This window comes from Pteropus medius, unplaced genomic scaffold (genome assembly GCF_902729225.1).
Source record: "Pteropus medius unplaced genomic scaffold, Ma_sr-lr_union100, whole genome shotgun sequence".
NCBI classification, from domain to species: domain Eukaryota; kingdom Metazoa; phylum Chordata; class Mammalia; order Chiroptera; family Pteropodidae; genus Pteropus; species Pteropus medius.
Window position 1 is genome coordinate 2,028,076 of NW_024354886.1, and position 17,932 is coordinate 2,046,007.

Below are 17,932 nucleotides of genomic sequence, written 5' to 3' on the forward strand. Positions count from 1 at the left end.
TCCTACCTTTAATCTTAGTTTCAGAGAAAGAGAGATAAAGACAAAAGTAATCTGGAAGTTGTCAGCAAGACTTAGGAAATAAGACCTGTTGCCTCTTCTTTGTATACATCTCTTTTTTCTTAACGGATTCTACACAGAAGCTGTTTTCTTTGGAGTATTTATAGCTTGTATATTAAATGATTTTTCAGGAATCTTTCTTGTTAAGCTAATATACAGACATAATGACCCTCAGGACTATACCTATTAACACAGGGCTAAGGCATGAATATAGTAGTCTTAGAATTATTTCAGCCTAAGCAGAAGAAAATCAAACTTTGCTAGGCTCATCTCCCTGTCCTTGTTACAAAGCTTTGGATTCTTTTATCTTCAAAGCATTTAACTTTTGGACATTAGAATAAGTGAACAAAAGGAATAAGAGGTTGTGAGAACATAAAAAAGGTTGAAAAATATGTAGAATGTTGTATTGTCACTCAGGCTACATTGCTACTTTAAACAGAGTGCCATGGCAGGGATAGCCTTTGGAGAGAGACCTTGCAAGTTGGCAGTAACAGAAAAGGGGCACCCCTCCTGTTTATAGGCCAACCACAGGGAAGCCTGTTTACTTACTACTTAGATGCCATAATTTTAAACCATGGCCTTCAAGTGTGAATAAGTAAAAAAGCTTACTTTTAGGTTATATATTAACTATTTTGTTGGGACTCCTTTTCCAGGGGTAATTTTTTTTCAATTATATGTCTAACATATATCAGAGTTGACCCATTCAGGTCCTTGAATACAAGAGTTCTTGAATCAATCTGAATGGTTAGGATTTTGTTAGTCTTCTAATTGAATCCAGTTTTGATAATCATTTGCATAGTTTTTTCAAGGTTTCCTATTGGTTATCTTTGTAGCATGAACATAGGAAAACATTGTGAAAATATCCTGGGAAAATGAAATACAGTCATGCATTGCATAATGTTTCAGTCAGTGACAGACCAGATATACCACAATGGTCCCATAAGATTATAATGGAGCTGGAAAGTTTCTATTGCCTAGTGACATTGTAACAATCTTAATGTTGTAGTGCAAAGGTTGTAAAAATCAACAGGGCTATGATTGAGATGGCAAGCAACTTTAATCTGGTTGTGGATGAGGAGATGGTTTCTGAGGAATAGACTAATGAGGAGTTGTTGGAACTGGAACAGGAAGGCATAACTGAAAAAGGCAGGAGAGAAAGAAACTACAGGAAAGAAAAAGAACTCCCAAGAAAATCCACAGTGAAGGTTTAACAGAAGCTTTTTTTGCAGACCTTATAAGCGTCTTTAAAAGTTTGGAAACATAGACTGCTGTGCCGCCCCCGCCCCCAACACCAAAAGGTTTTCATTAATAGAGAAGACTATTCATGGTGCACTATTTGCTTATAAGCAAACTATGATGAATAAAAGAAAGCAAGCAAAGTACCATGGACATATTTGTGAAAAAAGTGACACTTCTCAAGAAGAGCCTCAGACAGGTCCTCAGGAGGTATTCCAGAAGAAGACATTGTTATCACAAAAGATGACCCCTCCCTGTATTATTGTCCCTGAAGAACTTCCAGTGGAACAATATGTAGAGGTAGAAGACAGTGATAATGACGATCCTGACCTAGGCCTAGGCTAATGTGTATGTATGTCTGTGTGTCTGTGTGTCTTAGTTTTTAACAAAAAAATTTTTCAAATACAAAAATAGTATTTTAAAAATAGAAAAAAGTTTAAAGAATAAAACAAAGAAAATATTTTGTACAGTTATATAGTGTGTTTGTGTTTTAAGCTAAGTGTTATTATAAAAGCATCAAAGTTCTTTAAAAAGTTCAAGTTTATAAAGCGAGAAAGTTATAATAAGATAAAGTTAATTTACTGTTGAAGAAAAATTTTATATATTTAGTGTAGCCTAAGTCTACAATGTTGATAAAGTCTACAGTAGTATACAGTAGTATCCTAGGCCTTTACAGTCACTCATCACTCAGTCATTTACTCATTCACCCAGAGCAACTTCCAGTCTTTCAAGCTTCATTCATGGAAGTGCCCTATACAGATATACCATTTTTTACCTTTTATGCCATATTTTTACTGTACCTTTTCTATGCTTAGATTTGTTTAAATATACAATTACCATTGTGTTACAGTTGCCTACAATATTCAATACAGTAACATGCTGTATAGGTCTGTAGTCTAGGAGTAGGAGGCTATACCATAGAGCTTAGGTGTGTAGTAGACTGTACCATCAAGGTTTGTGTAAGTGCACTCTACAATGTTAGCACAGTGATGAAATCGCCTGATGACACATTTCTCAGAACGTATTCCTGTTGTTAAGCAACACATGACTGTATTATTTTGCTTTTTGTTGAAAACAATCCTTTTTATCCTGTGTATTTCCCCACATTTAACTTACCCAACCTATTTCCCTTTTTTCTGAATTAGAACTGAAGTCTAGCATGTTGAAAAAAATGACTCTAAATGCATGACCAGAACTCTTCAAAATCCTAACCAGGCTACTCAAGGGGATGGTGCAGATTGCAAAGAGAAAGAACTGCAGTTGTTCTGCTCCTTGTCCTGATTCATACACAGCAAGCCTTGTGCACAGTCATCAGAAAGGGTAAACATTCCTGATAATTAATTGGCCTTGAACATAAAATTTCCAAGAAACAGAATTCAACATTGATCCCCTATCAGAAGATCTCTTATTGCTCAGATGTGATCTTTCCATTTGGTCTCATTCTGAAAGCTATCATTTGAATAGGGCTGGGAATAAATGTCAAAATTTAATGAAAACAACTCATTGCTTAATCTCTGGCAATTTCATTTTATGTGACCAACAGATGTGTTGGATTCAAAACGAAAACAAAAGTTTAACTGGTTTTATACAGTTTAAAACAAACTGTTCTTGAACAAAAGTTTAAACAGTGTGGTCACTAGTTAATTTTCCAGATCTGTAAGAAAATAAAATCTACTTGAAAATTATTCAGACGCAATGTAGATTTTTATTCCATTCGTTTCTTGTCCACTCCCATCTTTGTCCCCCTGGTTATGTTTGTGTGTTTATTTACAAAAGATAGGTAGCGGGAACAGAACAAGGAATTTGGATTCTGAAGATTTCATTTCTGGACCTGGCTATGTCACTTCCTAGTTGTGTGAAATGTTCTCAGCCTGGTTACTGAGCTTACTTGAGCAAAGCGATAAAATTACCTGTCCTACCTCTCTCATCAGTGTGATTATTGATTTTAGATGATATGATGCATTTAGAATCTAATTTTTCCCAATGTTATTCCTCATAATGAGATCACACATCCAGGATCAGTCCTTTAATCTCCTGACATGGTTTTTGAGGGTAGGGCTATCAGAAAACTATTTCCCCAATCTTTCTACTACCACTGACCTCTCTGGACTTGAGAATGCCTGGTTCTTACTGTAAGAAAATTTAAATCCCTAATCTAAGGGGCCTTTCCAAATACCAGTTCTGACAAGAAATTTAATGGATGGTAATGTATATGTATTCTAATACAATGTGATGTGAGACTTGCTAGTAGTAGAATTTGGAGATTTTTTTTTTCATCAATTCTCAGGATATAGATCAAAATTTCAGCAGAACTTAGAACTCGGCATAGAATTCTGCCTTTGGCCTGTGCTGATGCTCCTTACAGTTATTATTTTCTGGGACTCTAAAATGGTAGAGCTGTATTGTAGCCAATGATTTATAAGGTGCTAAATTCCCCTCCCACAGAGTTGCAATAACTTTCTTTCCTTATCTTCTTCCCCTGCCCTTTACCTAAGGACCTATGGATGTCTGTTGGATCTAAGCTCAGGTTCTGGGTTGGAGGCTTAAAATTTAGCCCACTTGAAGGGTAGCTTAGTAATATATCTGTCTGCTGGTTTCAGAGCCCTTTGACATTCTCACCACTGTTACTGAGCTCTGCAGCACCCATACTTCACCACCACTCCTCAACATCTTCACCAAGCTCTTACTCCCCCAGAGTCTTTTAAAAATTTTACTTTGTAACTATTGCACACATGTGACATATAAAGTTGGTCTAACCGTGGAATTGTTTAGCATCTTAAAGATCACTATAATATTTGTGATTAATATGGAAACTCAAGTAGGCTTTATGGCTGCTTTTCCTGATTGCACTGACTTCTATTTATTTGATGACATTTGGTTTTTAGAAATTATACAACAAATCTAGATAAAATAATTTGAAGGTACAGTCATAAAATAATATATCACTTTCTCTGGGAATGCAACTAACTGTGTTTTCTTTCTTTCCTTTTTTTTTTTTTACAACAGAACCAATAAAATGATTAATATGTGTTTTTGCAGGAACTTATTTCTCATTATAGCTTAAATATTGGAGCAGAGATTAACTTTCTCAATTTGAATCCGATTTTTCAGACTACCAACTTTCTGTAAGTTTTTATGTTCTTTTTAGGTCATGGCGATTTGGCTTTTTAGAAGCTATTCTTTTTCTGAGTGACTGACAGGGATCATTACTCTCTCTGGCAAGAAACCAGAAGTTGGCAGGAACCCTACGACGACTGTCCAGTTGGATTTATTTTTTTAACTGTTGTGCCAGTTTCCAAATTATCTTCAGTTATAGCACATCTGTTTTCTTAAAAAGGTTCAAAGCGAGTGATAACACATGTAGTGACAGTCCTACCCAGGTCAGGTGTGAGGGGACAGGCCCTTCGCAGACAAAGACTATATCTTTAGCCCTGGACAGAAGCCAGAGATCATGGTACATTCCCAGAATTGTATAAGTCAAAGCCACAACCATGAGGCAATTTTGTATTTGTTCATGAAACATTCACATTGTGACTTTGATACCTTTTGATTGTTTAGAGGTATGAAGCCGAAAAGGATTGCTTAGTAACGATTTACAATAAGCACTAAAAGTTTCAGTGATTATAGCAATATTTTTTGCCTCAGTCACTTCCCAATATAAATTTTAAAACACTAAAAAGAAAAGGGCCAAGGTCCAAATCTGAAGCAATTTCTGAATTTGCCTGTCCTGAGAGAATTAGTTGAGGCAGAAAGGGTTTCAAGTGAGGGTCACTTTGGAACTGAACTTTACCTTTTCAACTGGAGTTAAACAGTCCCACTTTTATTCCCTGCTTTGCTGGCCAGTGCCAATTTGAGTTTTGCCCTCCCTAGAATCTTGATATTTGTTTTGAATTTGTTTTTTGGCAGAAATAGATCCTATGCATGCCAGGCAGGCTCAGGGATGTGTGTTTAGTAGTGTGGGGTTTTGTTTTCTTTCTTTATTGACTTGCTTTGGGCTGAAGTTTTCAGTTTTTAAATGTCTGACTCTTCTCCCATTGTCCTAACTGTGCTGTTAGTAATGAATGCATCCTCTATTTTGATACTGGACTGGATAAGATGCAAATTTGTCTATTATATTCCTTTATCTAGTGAGTTTACATAACTGGGCCTACTGCTGTTTTAAAATATTAAAGACTCACAAAAATTGTTCTATGGTATATGAAGAATAATTGTTCTCTAAGTCTGCTGAGGGGAGAAAACAGGCTAGTATTTTGAAGGAATAGATTTTATATTAGCTATCTTTTAAAAAATTTTTTTTGTTGAGATATTTCACATGCCATAAAATTCACCATTTTAAAGTGTACAATTTAAGTAGTTTTTAGTATATTCAGAGGTTGTGCAACCATCGCCACTATCTACTGTAACATTTTCATTACCCCTAAAACAAACCCTGCATTCATAAGCAATCATTCCCCTCTACCCCTCCCCCAACTCTTGACAATCACTAATCTACTTTATCTCTGTAGATTTATCTGTTCTGGACATTTCATATAAATGGAATCATACGATAAGTGGCTTTTTGTGTCTGACTTCTTTGACTTGGCATAATGTTTTTAAGGTTCATCTATGTCGTAGCATGTTTTAGTACTTCAGTCTTTGTAATGGCTGAATAATGTTCCATTGTATTTATCCATTCATCAGTTTGTGGATATTTGGATTGTTTTCATCTTTTGGCTATTACAAATAATGCTGCTAGAAACACTTATGCACAACTTCTTGTGTGGACATATGTTTTCAGTTCTCATGAGTATATACCTAAGTAGAACTACTGGGTCATATGCTAACTCTGTGTTTAACTTTTTAAGGAACTTCCGGACTGTTTTTCACAGCTACATCACTTTATTCCCACCATTAGTGTGCAGTGGTTCTGATTTCTCAACATCCTCACCAACACTTGTGGTTTGATTAGCATTTGCTTGATCACTAATGGTGTTGAGCACCTTTTCATATGCTTATTGGGTACTATGTGTCTTCTTTGGAGAAATGTCTTATTCAAATCTTTTGCCCATTTTTAATTGAGTTATTTGTTATTTGTTTATTTTTCCATTGTTTAGTTGAGTTATTTGTCTTTTTATTATTGAGTTTAAGAATTCTTTGTGTATTTCTGTATACTGGACCCTTATCAGAATTATGTTTTGGAAATATTTTTCTCCCATTCTGTAGGCTGTCTTTTTACTCTCTTGATAATGTCCTTTGAAGCACAAAAGTTTTAATTTTGATGAAGTCCAATTTATTTTTTCTTTGGTTGCTTGTGCTTTAGATTTCATATCTGAGAAACTATTGCTTAACCGAATGTAGTAAAGGTACATATATTTGTTGTCTTCTAAGAGTTTTATAGCTTTTATGTTTATGTCTTCAATTCATTTTGAGTTAATTTTTATATGATGTGTATACAGGAGTTTAAATTTATTCTTTCGCATGTGGATATCCAGTTGTCCCAGAATGGTTTGTTGAAGATTATTCTTTCCTCTGTTGAATTGTCTTAGCACCTTTGTTAAAAATCAGCTGACCACATATAAATGAATTTATATCTGGACTCTCAGTTCTATTCCATTGCTATATATGTCTATCCTTATGCCACTACTGCACTATCTTGATTACTGTGGTTTTGGAATAAGTTTTGAAATCAGAAAGTGTGAGTCTTCCAACATTTTTTCCTCTTCAAGCTTGTTTTGGCTATTTTGGATACTTTCCATATGAAATTTAGGATTATATTGTCAGTTTCTACAAAGCCAGCTGGGATTTTGAAAGGGATTTCATTGAATGTATGGATTATTTTGGAGAGTATCGCCATCTTAACAATATTAAATCTTCTAATCTATGAACACAAGATGCCTTTTCTTTTATTTAGGTCTTTTTTTTTCATTTCTTTAAACATTATTTTGTAGTTTTTAATGTATACATCTTTCATTTTTGTTAAATTTATTCCAATTTTATTACTTTTGATGCTATTATAAATGGAATTATGTTCTTAATTTTGCTTTCGTATCCATTGCTCATGTATTAAAATGCAACTGATTTTTGTATGTTGATTATATTAGCTACTTTTAAGAATATATTCATGTTACACTTTCATATATATTGGAACTAATTGATAAAGGCAGCTGTAGTCTTCTTTGGGATTCTTTCAAAGATGAGTTTATGAATAGCTAACTTTTATTGGCTTATGTATAATGCACTAAGCTATGTATGTTGCATTGAATTATTCTCATTTAGTGTTCACCTCTCCTTCCATTTTAAACTGAAAAATCTTTGTCCAAAGCCTACTATTAATACGTAGTAAAGTTGGGACTTGAACCCAGATCTCTTACCCCCATACCTATCATCTTAACAATTTGACCATACTGCTTTTGAGCAATAATTCAAAATAGTTCTACCCTGGAAGCTAGTCAATAGATTAAGTAACATGGAAATATTTTCCAGGTCTCTAATTCTTGTCTCTTATCAGAGTTGATCATTTTACTTTTGTACAATGGTGATTCTCTCCCTCCTTTGAGGAATTTTAATTTCAGAGATATCATTCAGCAGAATTCGTGAGCCGTTATGGAGCCTGGAGGCAGAAAGTTCTCTCAACAGACAGGAGATGATTAAGTAGCCATAGAGATGAGATAAGGAGATGGTTTTGAGAGACATTTCAAAAGTAGAATCAAGAAATTAGTTATATGTGGGGAATGAAAAAGAAAAAAGTGAAAAATGACTGAGGTGCTGAGCTTTAATGATTGAATAAATGATGATGGCCTTGGCTAGAAGGTAGATTAGTTAGGTGAGGGAGGATGATAGGTTCATTGAGGCAATAGAAGGAAGTTGGTGATATAAAGGTTTGGGATCTTAGGGTATAGTACAGCAGAAAGACTACCTGATTCCTATCCTAGTTCATCATTCACTACAAGTTCTTCAGTTTACATATTCAACAAATGTTGCTGATTGTATAATGGTAAATAAAGCAGACTTTGTCCCTATCTTCATAGGATTTATAATCTGTTGAAGGAATCAGACATAGTAAATACAAAGTATATAAATAGCAATAGTGATGCATACTGTGGAGGGAAAGAACAGGATGCTATGAAAGACTAATATGAGGTCTTGATCTAGAAAGGGTGTCAAGAAGAAAGTGATGCTAGAGCTGTGACCTGCCTGAAGTATCTAGGAATTAGTCTGACTTAAAGTGGTAAAGAAGCCTTCCAGGCAGAAGGAATAATAGATATCTCACAGGATTCTGGTAAGGATTAAATAAATAATATACATGATAATTCCCCACCTAGGCCTGTCACAAAGTAGGTACTTTAAAAAAAAAAAACAACTTTTTTTAAGGTGTTTATATTGAGCATCAATACTTTTATCATCAGAAAGCCAAATAAACCTTATTGTTTGAAAGCAGTTGAAGCTCTGGGAGGAACTGAATTTGCCTTGGAAAATGTATTTGCTGAAACAAGAGAGGAACTGGGGTAATGTCCTAGGGAATGACCATTGGGGTGAATCAAAGAGGATGAGAGTGCAAAAGAGCCCAAGAATGGTCATACAGGCAACAGAAGACTGGAGACAGTGTTGTAAAGGTGGAGGAAAGGTTTTTGAGGAGAGAGGATGGTCGATCATGCTAGCAGCTTGGATGCCTATCCCTGTCAAGTGAGATCAAGACTGGAGATAGGTCATAGGATTGACCTTTAGGAGGACATTGGATGACCTTTAAGATCAGTTTTAGGTAGAGCAAAGGAGGAAGATAGCAGAAGCTATGTGCGAAGTGAAGAAGTGAAAGGAATATGTGTGACTTGGAGTTCAAGAAGTTTGATGAGAAAGGGAGTGATTGCTTACAAAGTGAATAGAGTGCAAACAGACATATTGTTTAAGGATCTGGTCTGAGAGGAAGTGGTTGATGGTGAGAGCTGTTAAAGACATTAGCAAGAAGGAATAATTGATGGAGAACATGGAGGTAAAGGAAACAGGACAGGGTGGGGTTGGGAACACAAGTGGAGAGGTGCACATTAGAAAGAGTGGCAAAAAAGGGGGGAAAACTGAAAAGAAGGAGAGTTGGGAAACATCGTGTTTCATGGTCTCCATTTTCTCCATGAACTGGAGGCAGGATCACCTCTGAGAGCGAGTGGTGCAAGAGTTGGGTACAGTGCTTTAGGAGAAGGGTAAAGGTTTAGAATGGTCTCCATAATGAAGAGAAACCTACAGGAAAAATGAATTCCTGAACAACTCCAATAGCCCTGCAAAATTTGATGTAATTATGTTTTTTTCTTACTTATATGATATTAATTCATATTTGTATAATACAATTATAATTTACTCAGTGCTTTTACATATACTGTCTTATTCTGTCCTTGACTAACCTATGAAACAGACAGATGCCTAGATATATTGATTATCACACCTTTGTCTTCTTTCTCCTTTTTCTTACAAAGTAGTCTATCATTGTATAAGAATTTATTATCTACTGTGAGCCACACATCGTGGATTGAACAGCAGATGAAATAGACACAGTGCTGCCCTCACCAAAATTAAAGCCTAGTTGGGGAAACAGACAAGTAAACAGTTACAGTACAAGTGTGATAAGTATTAAAATGAGAGAAATATATGGTTTTATGAGAGCACGTAAGAAGGGTACTGTTGCATATAACAGAAAACCCAAGATAACAATGGTTTAAGCACACAAGTCCATATCCTCACGTAAAAGAAGATTAAATATAGGTCTTCTAGGACTGATATGGTAACTCTATGAAAACATGAAGAACAAGGTTCCTTTTTGTCTTTCTGTTCTGCCATCATGAGTACTAACTTCTGTTCTTAGCCATTTTGTCCGAGATATCTTCTGAAACTCCAGCTTTTATGACAAAATCCCAGATAGCAGGAAGGGAAAAAGGAAGAAGTGCAAAAGAGTGCACTTCCCAGCTGAGGTAGCAACTGTTAAGGAACCTCCCTGGTTCTTTTGTACAACCTTCCTTCTTAATCTCTTGGTCAGAACATAGTCAAATAGCTACTCCTAGATAGTTTCAAGGGAGTTTTGGAAATGTAGGTTTTATTCCAGGCAACTATGTGTTCAGCTTACAAAACAATCAAGCTTGTTTTATTAAGGATGAAGAGGAGAATAGACTCTGGGGTATGCAATTCTCAGTCTCTGCCATAGATAACCAAACCCATCTAGGGTGGTTGGTGAGCATATAAAGGGAATTCAAGTTATTTACTAACTCACCAGTAACTTTATTTTACTTACACGTAAACTATCATTAAGGAAGGTAAGTTGCCACAGTTTTCATAATGAGTAGATAGCATCGCAGAAGCTAGTCTTCATACTCCCAAACCCAGCATTCTTTCTCTTGCATCATTGCTTTTCATGTAATCATATGTGTATAGTATTTGTAGTTCAACTAATAGACAAGTTTAAGATAGAGCTTTACTTGCAAATATTCTAAATATTCTAAATCTAGGTAGTATTATATACATTATATTAAAGTCTAGAAAGATTAAGAAGTCAGTGGAATTTAGATGTGGTTCATAGAAAAGCTTTTTATAATGGATTTAATTTAGTTTTGTTCAGAAACTCATTTGGCTTTTAAGACACAATCATTTCTCAGTGTTTGCAAAATGTTTGCAAATTCTTCCCACTGTGGGACCTGCTATTATATCATAAGGAACACTGGTGAAAGCTATTCCTGAATGCCATTTATTTTAAAAACAAACCTTTCCTACTAAAAACAAATGTTTCTCCATCTTAGTGCTATGAAAAATATTTCATCATAGAAAACCCACAGTGGAGTGAAAATAGTGTGATGACAAAAGGCTCTGAACTGAGGAGCAAGGATTATGCGACTTTGGGCAAGTCACTTCTAGCCATAAAATAAAATAATGACTTTTAAAGAATGGGAATGAGAATAAATTAGGAGAAAAATGGTAAGTCCTTAAACTTTGAAATAAACAGATAATGTTAAACTGTATTTCAGTCATTAGCTTAATTTTCTTCTTCTTCATTGCCATAATTTACTTATTTAGGGATTTCCTTCTTTTCCTGGCCTGTTTCCCTATGAAGGGAGGGTAAGTGTGCAATGGAATCATTAAGAGTTGACAAGCAAGTTGATGAGGATGGTGAAAAGGCTTGGATGAGGCCTTTGCTGGATAAGCAGCTTGTGACTTTCATTGTGTCTTTTTAATTTGAGTGGTTCAGTGACAACCCTCAAGAAGATGTTTACTTTTTTTCCCTGGGTATTGTACCTGAATGTATGATATGATACTGCAAAGTGAGTATTCGTTTCTTGGTATGCCCTCATATTCTTAACATTCAGGCTTACTATGCATATTAATACCTGAGAGTGAGCAAAGGAGAGGGAAGGTGGGTAAGGAGACAGGAAGGAAAGAGAGAGACTTAAGAAATTGGCACAATACATTTTTATACTTTTCTCACCAAACTTTTAACCATAGACTATTTTAAGGCCTAGAGAAGATTTTAAGGCCTGGAGAAGTCATCTAGTCCACTGGTTTTCAAATTGTGTTCCATGGAACCCAGTGGTATGTCAGGGCCAAATGAATGGGAGTTCCTTGTAGTTAGGAACATGAACCTTGAATGTTGTAAAGATCAAATGAAGTCATATCACTCCTCAACTTAAAACTTTTCAGGACTCCTTTTTGCCTTCAGAAGAAAGTCTCCTTTATATTTTGCCTTAGCTTAAAATACAAAGCTTTTCATGATCTGCCCACGCTGTGCCCACATGGTGTATCCTGGTTCATTCTTCATACTTTATATTCCAATACTACCAGCCTCTTCCGGCTTCCCTGAACTTGTCAGGCTGTTTCACAACTCACTGTGTTTACACTTAATTTTTCTTCTACATAGAATATTTTTTCTCTGTTCAACAGTCTTCTTTGCTTCCAGCTCAGTTATCTCCAGACTTAAATAGCCACCCAGCCCTATCCCATCACTCGCTGCCTTTTGATCCTGCTCTGTTTCTGCTGTTAACACTCATCACAATCTAGAACAATATTCTTAATGTATTCGTTTGTGTTCTCTGCTTTTCTCACAGTGTATACTCTACCCAGGCAATCTCTTGGGCTCCTGTGGTATCAGTCAACAAAAGATCTTCACTTCATGCCTATATCTGTCTCCTGTGCTTTTAGCCAGCACACTGAAATGGTCACTGTACAAGATTCCTTAGAGGGGTTCATAACACCTCAAATTTACAACAGAATACCTCAAGCTAATGAATCCTATACTCCAACATGTTACTCTTCCTATGTTCTCATCTCAGTGAAAGAAACCTAGAAAGCCTCGCATCATCTTTCATTCCTCCCTCTACCATATTTAGTCATTTCATTTTTGACAGTTCTTTCTCCTGAATTTTTTTCCCGTCTATCCTCTTTTTTATATGTCCATTGTAACAACTAGGGGCCCTTTTCTTGCCTTAATTACTTATTGTGTTATTTCAGTACAGTGCTGTCCAATGGAAATGTTATTTTAAATTTTCTAGTAGCCACATTAAAAAAGATAAAAAGAAACAAATGAAATTAATATACTTTATTTAAACCAAATGACCAAAATATAATCAATTCAACATGTAATCAGTATTTTAAATTATTTACATGACTAGCAAGTTGACACTAGCCTTAGTTCCTCTCCATTTTGGCATCTCTAGAGGGCTGCTGGAGTATCCACAGCATGATAGTTGCCTTCCACCAGAGTGATCCAAGAGAGAACGAAGTAGAAGCCATAGGTTTTTTTAAACCTAACTTTGGAAGTCACGCATCATCATTTCCATAATATCCTGTAGGTTACAAAGGTTACCCTATTGTAACCAATAGGATGTTGATACGTAAGGGAACTGCACAGGGCATGAATAACAGAAGACAACCATTGGGGGCCATTTCGGAGGTTGGCTCTCACTGAATGACGCATCTATAGAATTTCTTTAAGTCCTTCTAAAATGCCCTGATTTGTCTTAGAGTCTCACATATTATTCTCACCACAAAAGAATTCTCTCTTGTTTGTCTTCCTGTTTGCCTTTCTAATTCCTGTTTGGCCTTCACCAGTGGCATCCTTGTTCCATGTTATCAGAGTATCCTGTCTTTATCCTGTCATAGCACTTACCACATTTTATCATAGTTGCCTGTGTCCCCCATTAGACTCTGAGGTTACTGGAGTAGAGACCCCGTCTTTCTGTTTCATTGTTGTATTCCCCAGTGCCCAGCGCAATGTTTGGTAACACATTACAGATTCTCAGTAAATAGCTGTTAGTTGGAAGATGAAGGAAAGAAGGATGGTGAGTAGATGCATGAATGATATCTTGTGTCTTCTACCAAACTCTGAACTCCTAGAGAATCGGGCGGACGGGGGCACGAGCCGGCGGCACCGGGGCTGGGGGGAGGGGTCCCCGTATCCAGAGGGTATAAGAGAGTGTCTAGTACATATGATAGGCCCCTGATATATATCTCTTTCTCTTTCCTTCTCTTTCCTCCTATTTTTTTTAATGGAGTGAATATTTTGAGAGATAACATCTCAATGGGTCTGTCATTAGTGGTAAATCTGATTATTTACAAAAATTCACCTCCTGATTATTTCTTATTTCAATTATTTCTGGTATTGCCCTGTAAGTCAACATTGTAATAACATTTCAGATAATTTATATTTGTGTTTAATAATCATATCAGGGTTTATTCAGGCTTATGTGGGTACTTTGAACATGAAAGATATTTCGTGAATGGTGAATAAATTCAACATATTGATAAATGCTTTTTACTGAGTAACTCTGGTGAAGCTTCAGATTGTATGAGAAGTAAATAGTATTTCTAAAATCTCAATTCTGTTAACACACGGAATTGCTGACATGTAAGATGAAATAAATTGTTTCTGTTTCTGGATTTGAAATTTAGGAGAAAATTGACCTAGTGCTTTGGCATTTGATTGTTTTTAGGGCCATTTTTCTTCAGCTACTCTGCTAGCTATGTAGAAAAGGCAGCAGGTGAAAGGGAGCCTTGTCAACAGTGCTGGCTCCACTCCGAATGTGCAACACCGGGGGTAAATTGCGAAGAACTCACCAGGGTAAAAGCAGTAACCCAGAAAATTAAATGTGGTTCCGTGTTTTTCTCACTCCTTTCATTTCCTTTAAAAAGCGTTGTCTTGTCTACAGCCATGTCACCCTGAACGTGCCCAGTCACGTCTGATCTCAGAAGCTAAGCAGGGTCGGACCTGGTTAGTACTTGGATGGGAGACCACCTAGGAAGACAAGGTGCCGTAGGTGTAAAAAAAAAAATCATTGTCTTATTTTACATTTTCTTCATTTTTCTACTTTATAAATTTGTTTTTTGGTTTTTGTTTTCATATTTCCTACTAGAGGTTGTTAAAAGGGCATGGGGCTTGGAATTGAACAGAACAACATTCAAATTCTGACTGCCACTCTTTCTGTCTGCGTGTCACTTTATGTTTCTGAATCTTATTATTTTAATGTGTAAGATGAGGATAGAAATTACCCCTTCATAAAATTGTCATCAGGCTCAGTAACATATCTTACATAAAATGCCTAGTGTGGTCTTTGACATATAGTAGATGCTCAGTCAAGATTGGGTAGTACCACCCTTCCTTTGTCTGTTTTACCTAACTCGAAGTATTGCTTAGCAGGGTGTCATGGTGATCAAGGTCATGTTGCCCCAGGAAAAAGTGACCCTTCGATTCTGGCAGAGAGGCAGTACCCTAAACCATCTGTCAAAACTCTTAGTCTACTCCCTTCCTAAGTTTACTTCCCAGACAACCAAAAAGTACAGTCTGAATGTATTGTGCTTTTTCTTGTGTGTGTTTTCTTTTTTCTCCTTTGTATTCCCTTTCCCTCTTTTGCCTTGTTTTCTTCCCCTTCCCTTCGGTGATGATTGATATTTTTAGATCCCTACTTACTTCCACTTGCTGGTATCACCAAGACTAGTTCTTCGTCACATCTGTCTTTATCATGCCATAGAATCTAGACTCTGGGAGAAGGACCCTCCTGTGAAGCCTTTGCTCCCAAGACTCATAGCTGGGATTAGTCCCTGAAGGCTTTACTTGGTGGTCTGCCAGGAAGTGGTTGTTTGGATAATATGTCCTTCTTTTTCTTCATATCATCTTCAGAGAGATAGATCTGTGTAGGAAGAATGTGATGGGCCCTACAAATAAACTCCGGGGTATCCAAGTCATGTGTTGGGTGGCCTGTTAAAATAGGTCCATGTCAAAAGTGATGAATAGTTTTTGTGGATTTTTGAGCAAGTTGCCAATCGATCAGCTACTGTTTAATGAGAGAGAAGCACTACAAGAGGAGCAAGAGCCCAGCTGCCTGTTGGGGAACCACCTGCCTTTTCTCTTTACTTCATTTTCTTGCTAATGAAGGAACCAATTGGTTTAGAGCGATCAATGCTGACCTATTAGGATCAGACATTGTTTTGGCATTGCCAAGGCAATTAAATTCAGCAGGGTGAGGATTAGAGAGAGAAAGGCTGTGAAAAAGAGAAAGGAGACTTTTTATTCAGAAACAACCACTCTTGTGTTAGAGGTATGAGAAGGATTAATTTAAAAATAATTAATCATCAGAGCATTTTCTTTCTTGGTAAAATTATCAGAAGATTTATTGGCATTAATTCTTAGATTTGGGGAGATAGGAAGCTTTGCTTCGCTTATCTGACTTAAGGTACAAACCTTTATTATTGCCCTCTTTCCTGCCTAAAGTTGTGACTCAAAAAGCCTTCTCTAAGAGATTGCATTGTGTAGCAGGTAGTGACCTATATGTGCTAGATTTTCCAAAGTGGCTCTGATTTTAAATAGTCCGGCCCCTCATCATTCCATTAACAGATGATATGACTCAGAAATTGTTAATCAGTCTATCATTGAAGACTTGAGAGCATAATGTATAAAACCCTGAGAATAGGGTTCATGAACTGATCGTCTCGGCACACACACTCTTCCTAATTCTTTCAGCCAAGCACAGTATCTTTCACTTAGATGCTCGGTAAATATTCGAGTAAACTGACAGACTGGCTGGATGAATAAGCAATTGAGTCTTCAAAAATGGGTTGAATTTGAAGACTTGATATTCCAGGGTTAGGGAAACAGCAGGAATAAGTGTCTAAAAGCAGGAATCAGTAGAAGTTAGGGAGACCATAGGTCCTTTCTAGAATGCAAGGCATCTCCTAAAGCAGGTGTTCTCAGACTTTTGGCTTTCACCAGCTTGTGCAATTTCCAAAAGTAATTTTGCTAAGTAAAAATGCTGTCACTGTTGTTCCATAATAGCGAAATATAGAGTAGATATAATTTTATTTTCTAAAAAGAGCAGTTATTTTAATTTATTTATATTTTGCTATATTTTAAAAATTCCATGTAGTTCTTTGGGTTCTGTAGCAGAGCTGTTTATACAGACACAGTCAATGGCCTTTTGAACCTTGTAGAGTGCCTCCCTCAGAGCTGTCGCTAAGGTTACGTTTCATGGATTGCTGATGGTATGCCCAGGAAGTAACTAAAGCATTGTTGCCACCACCTCTTTATAATAAGCCATATATCAGCTTAAGTAGTGGAAACAGTGAATGCGATTCTCTGCATGTTCCTTAGAGTTGTATAAGGTCCTTGATTTGGAGGCGGTTTCTAGATTCTATATCTGGTTGATCTTCAATTCCCCCACTGGTTTCCCATGCTTTTTGTCTTGATTTATGTGTCACCTAAGGATGTTCCTCTTTTCTTGTCCATAAAGAGCTAAATGTCTTGAATAGGAGGAGCTACTATTTTTACTTCAGAATGTTCCCTCTGGTTTTTATTGGATAACCGCCTCTAAAATTGCCAAAGAACTTTATACCAGTGGTTGTACAACTTTTCTGATCATGTGCACTATTAGTTAAAATATCAACATCATTAGTCATTGGGAAATGCAAATCAAAACACTGAGACACTACTTCACACCCAGAGGAATGGCTAGAATCAAAAAGTAATAAAAGCAAGTGTTGGCAAAGATATACAGAAATTGGAACACTCATAAACTGCTGGTGGCAATGTAAAAATGTACAGCTGCTTTGGAAAACAGTCTGACAGTTCCTCAAGAGATTAAATATAACCTTACCATTTGACTCAACAGTTTTACTACTCAGTATATACCCAGGAGAAATGAAAACATATGTCCACTTGAAAACTTGAACATGAATGTTTATAGCAGTATTATTCACAGTGGCAAAAAGGTGGAAAGATCCCAAATGTCCATCAACTGATAAACAAAATGCCATATAGGTATACAGTGGAATATTATTCAGCCATTAAAGGGATGATATTTAAAAGGATGAGTAATGAGGTACTGATACATGCTACAACATGGATAATCCTTAAACACATTATGTAAGTGAAAAACCAGTCACAAAAGGTCTTACATCCTATGATTCCATTTATATGAAATATTCAGAATAAGTAAAGCTATAGAGATAGAAAGTAGATTAGTGGTTGCTTAGGGCTGGGGGAATGGAGAAGTAGGGAGCTGATAGCTAAAAGATACAGGATTGCTTTCTGAAGTGATGAAAATGTTCAAATATTGATTATGGTGATGTTGTATACCTCTGTGAATATACTATAAACCATTGAATTGTGTACTTGAAAGGGGTAGATTGTTTGGTATGTGAATTA

At 36.4% G+C, this 17,932-nt stretch overlaps 1 protein-coding gene and 1 pseudogene across 1 annotated transcript in view; both read left to right on the plus strand.

Moving 5' to 3' along the window:
* BTBD9 (BTB domain containing 9) overlaps window positions 1-17,932 on the plus strand; it is a 361,080-nt gene that overhangs the window by 173,342 nt on the left and 169,806 nt on the right.
* Window positions 14,437-14,555, plus strand: LOC120597721 (uncharacterized; annotated as a pseudogene).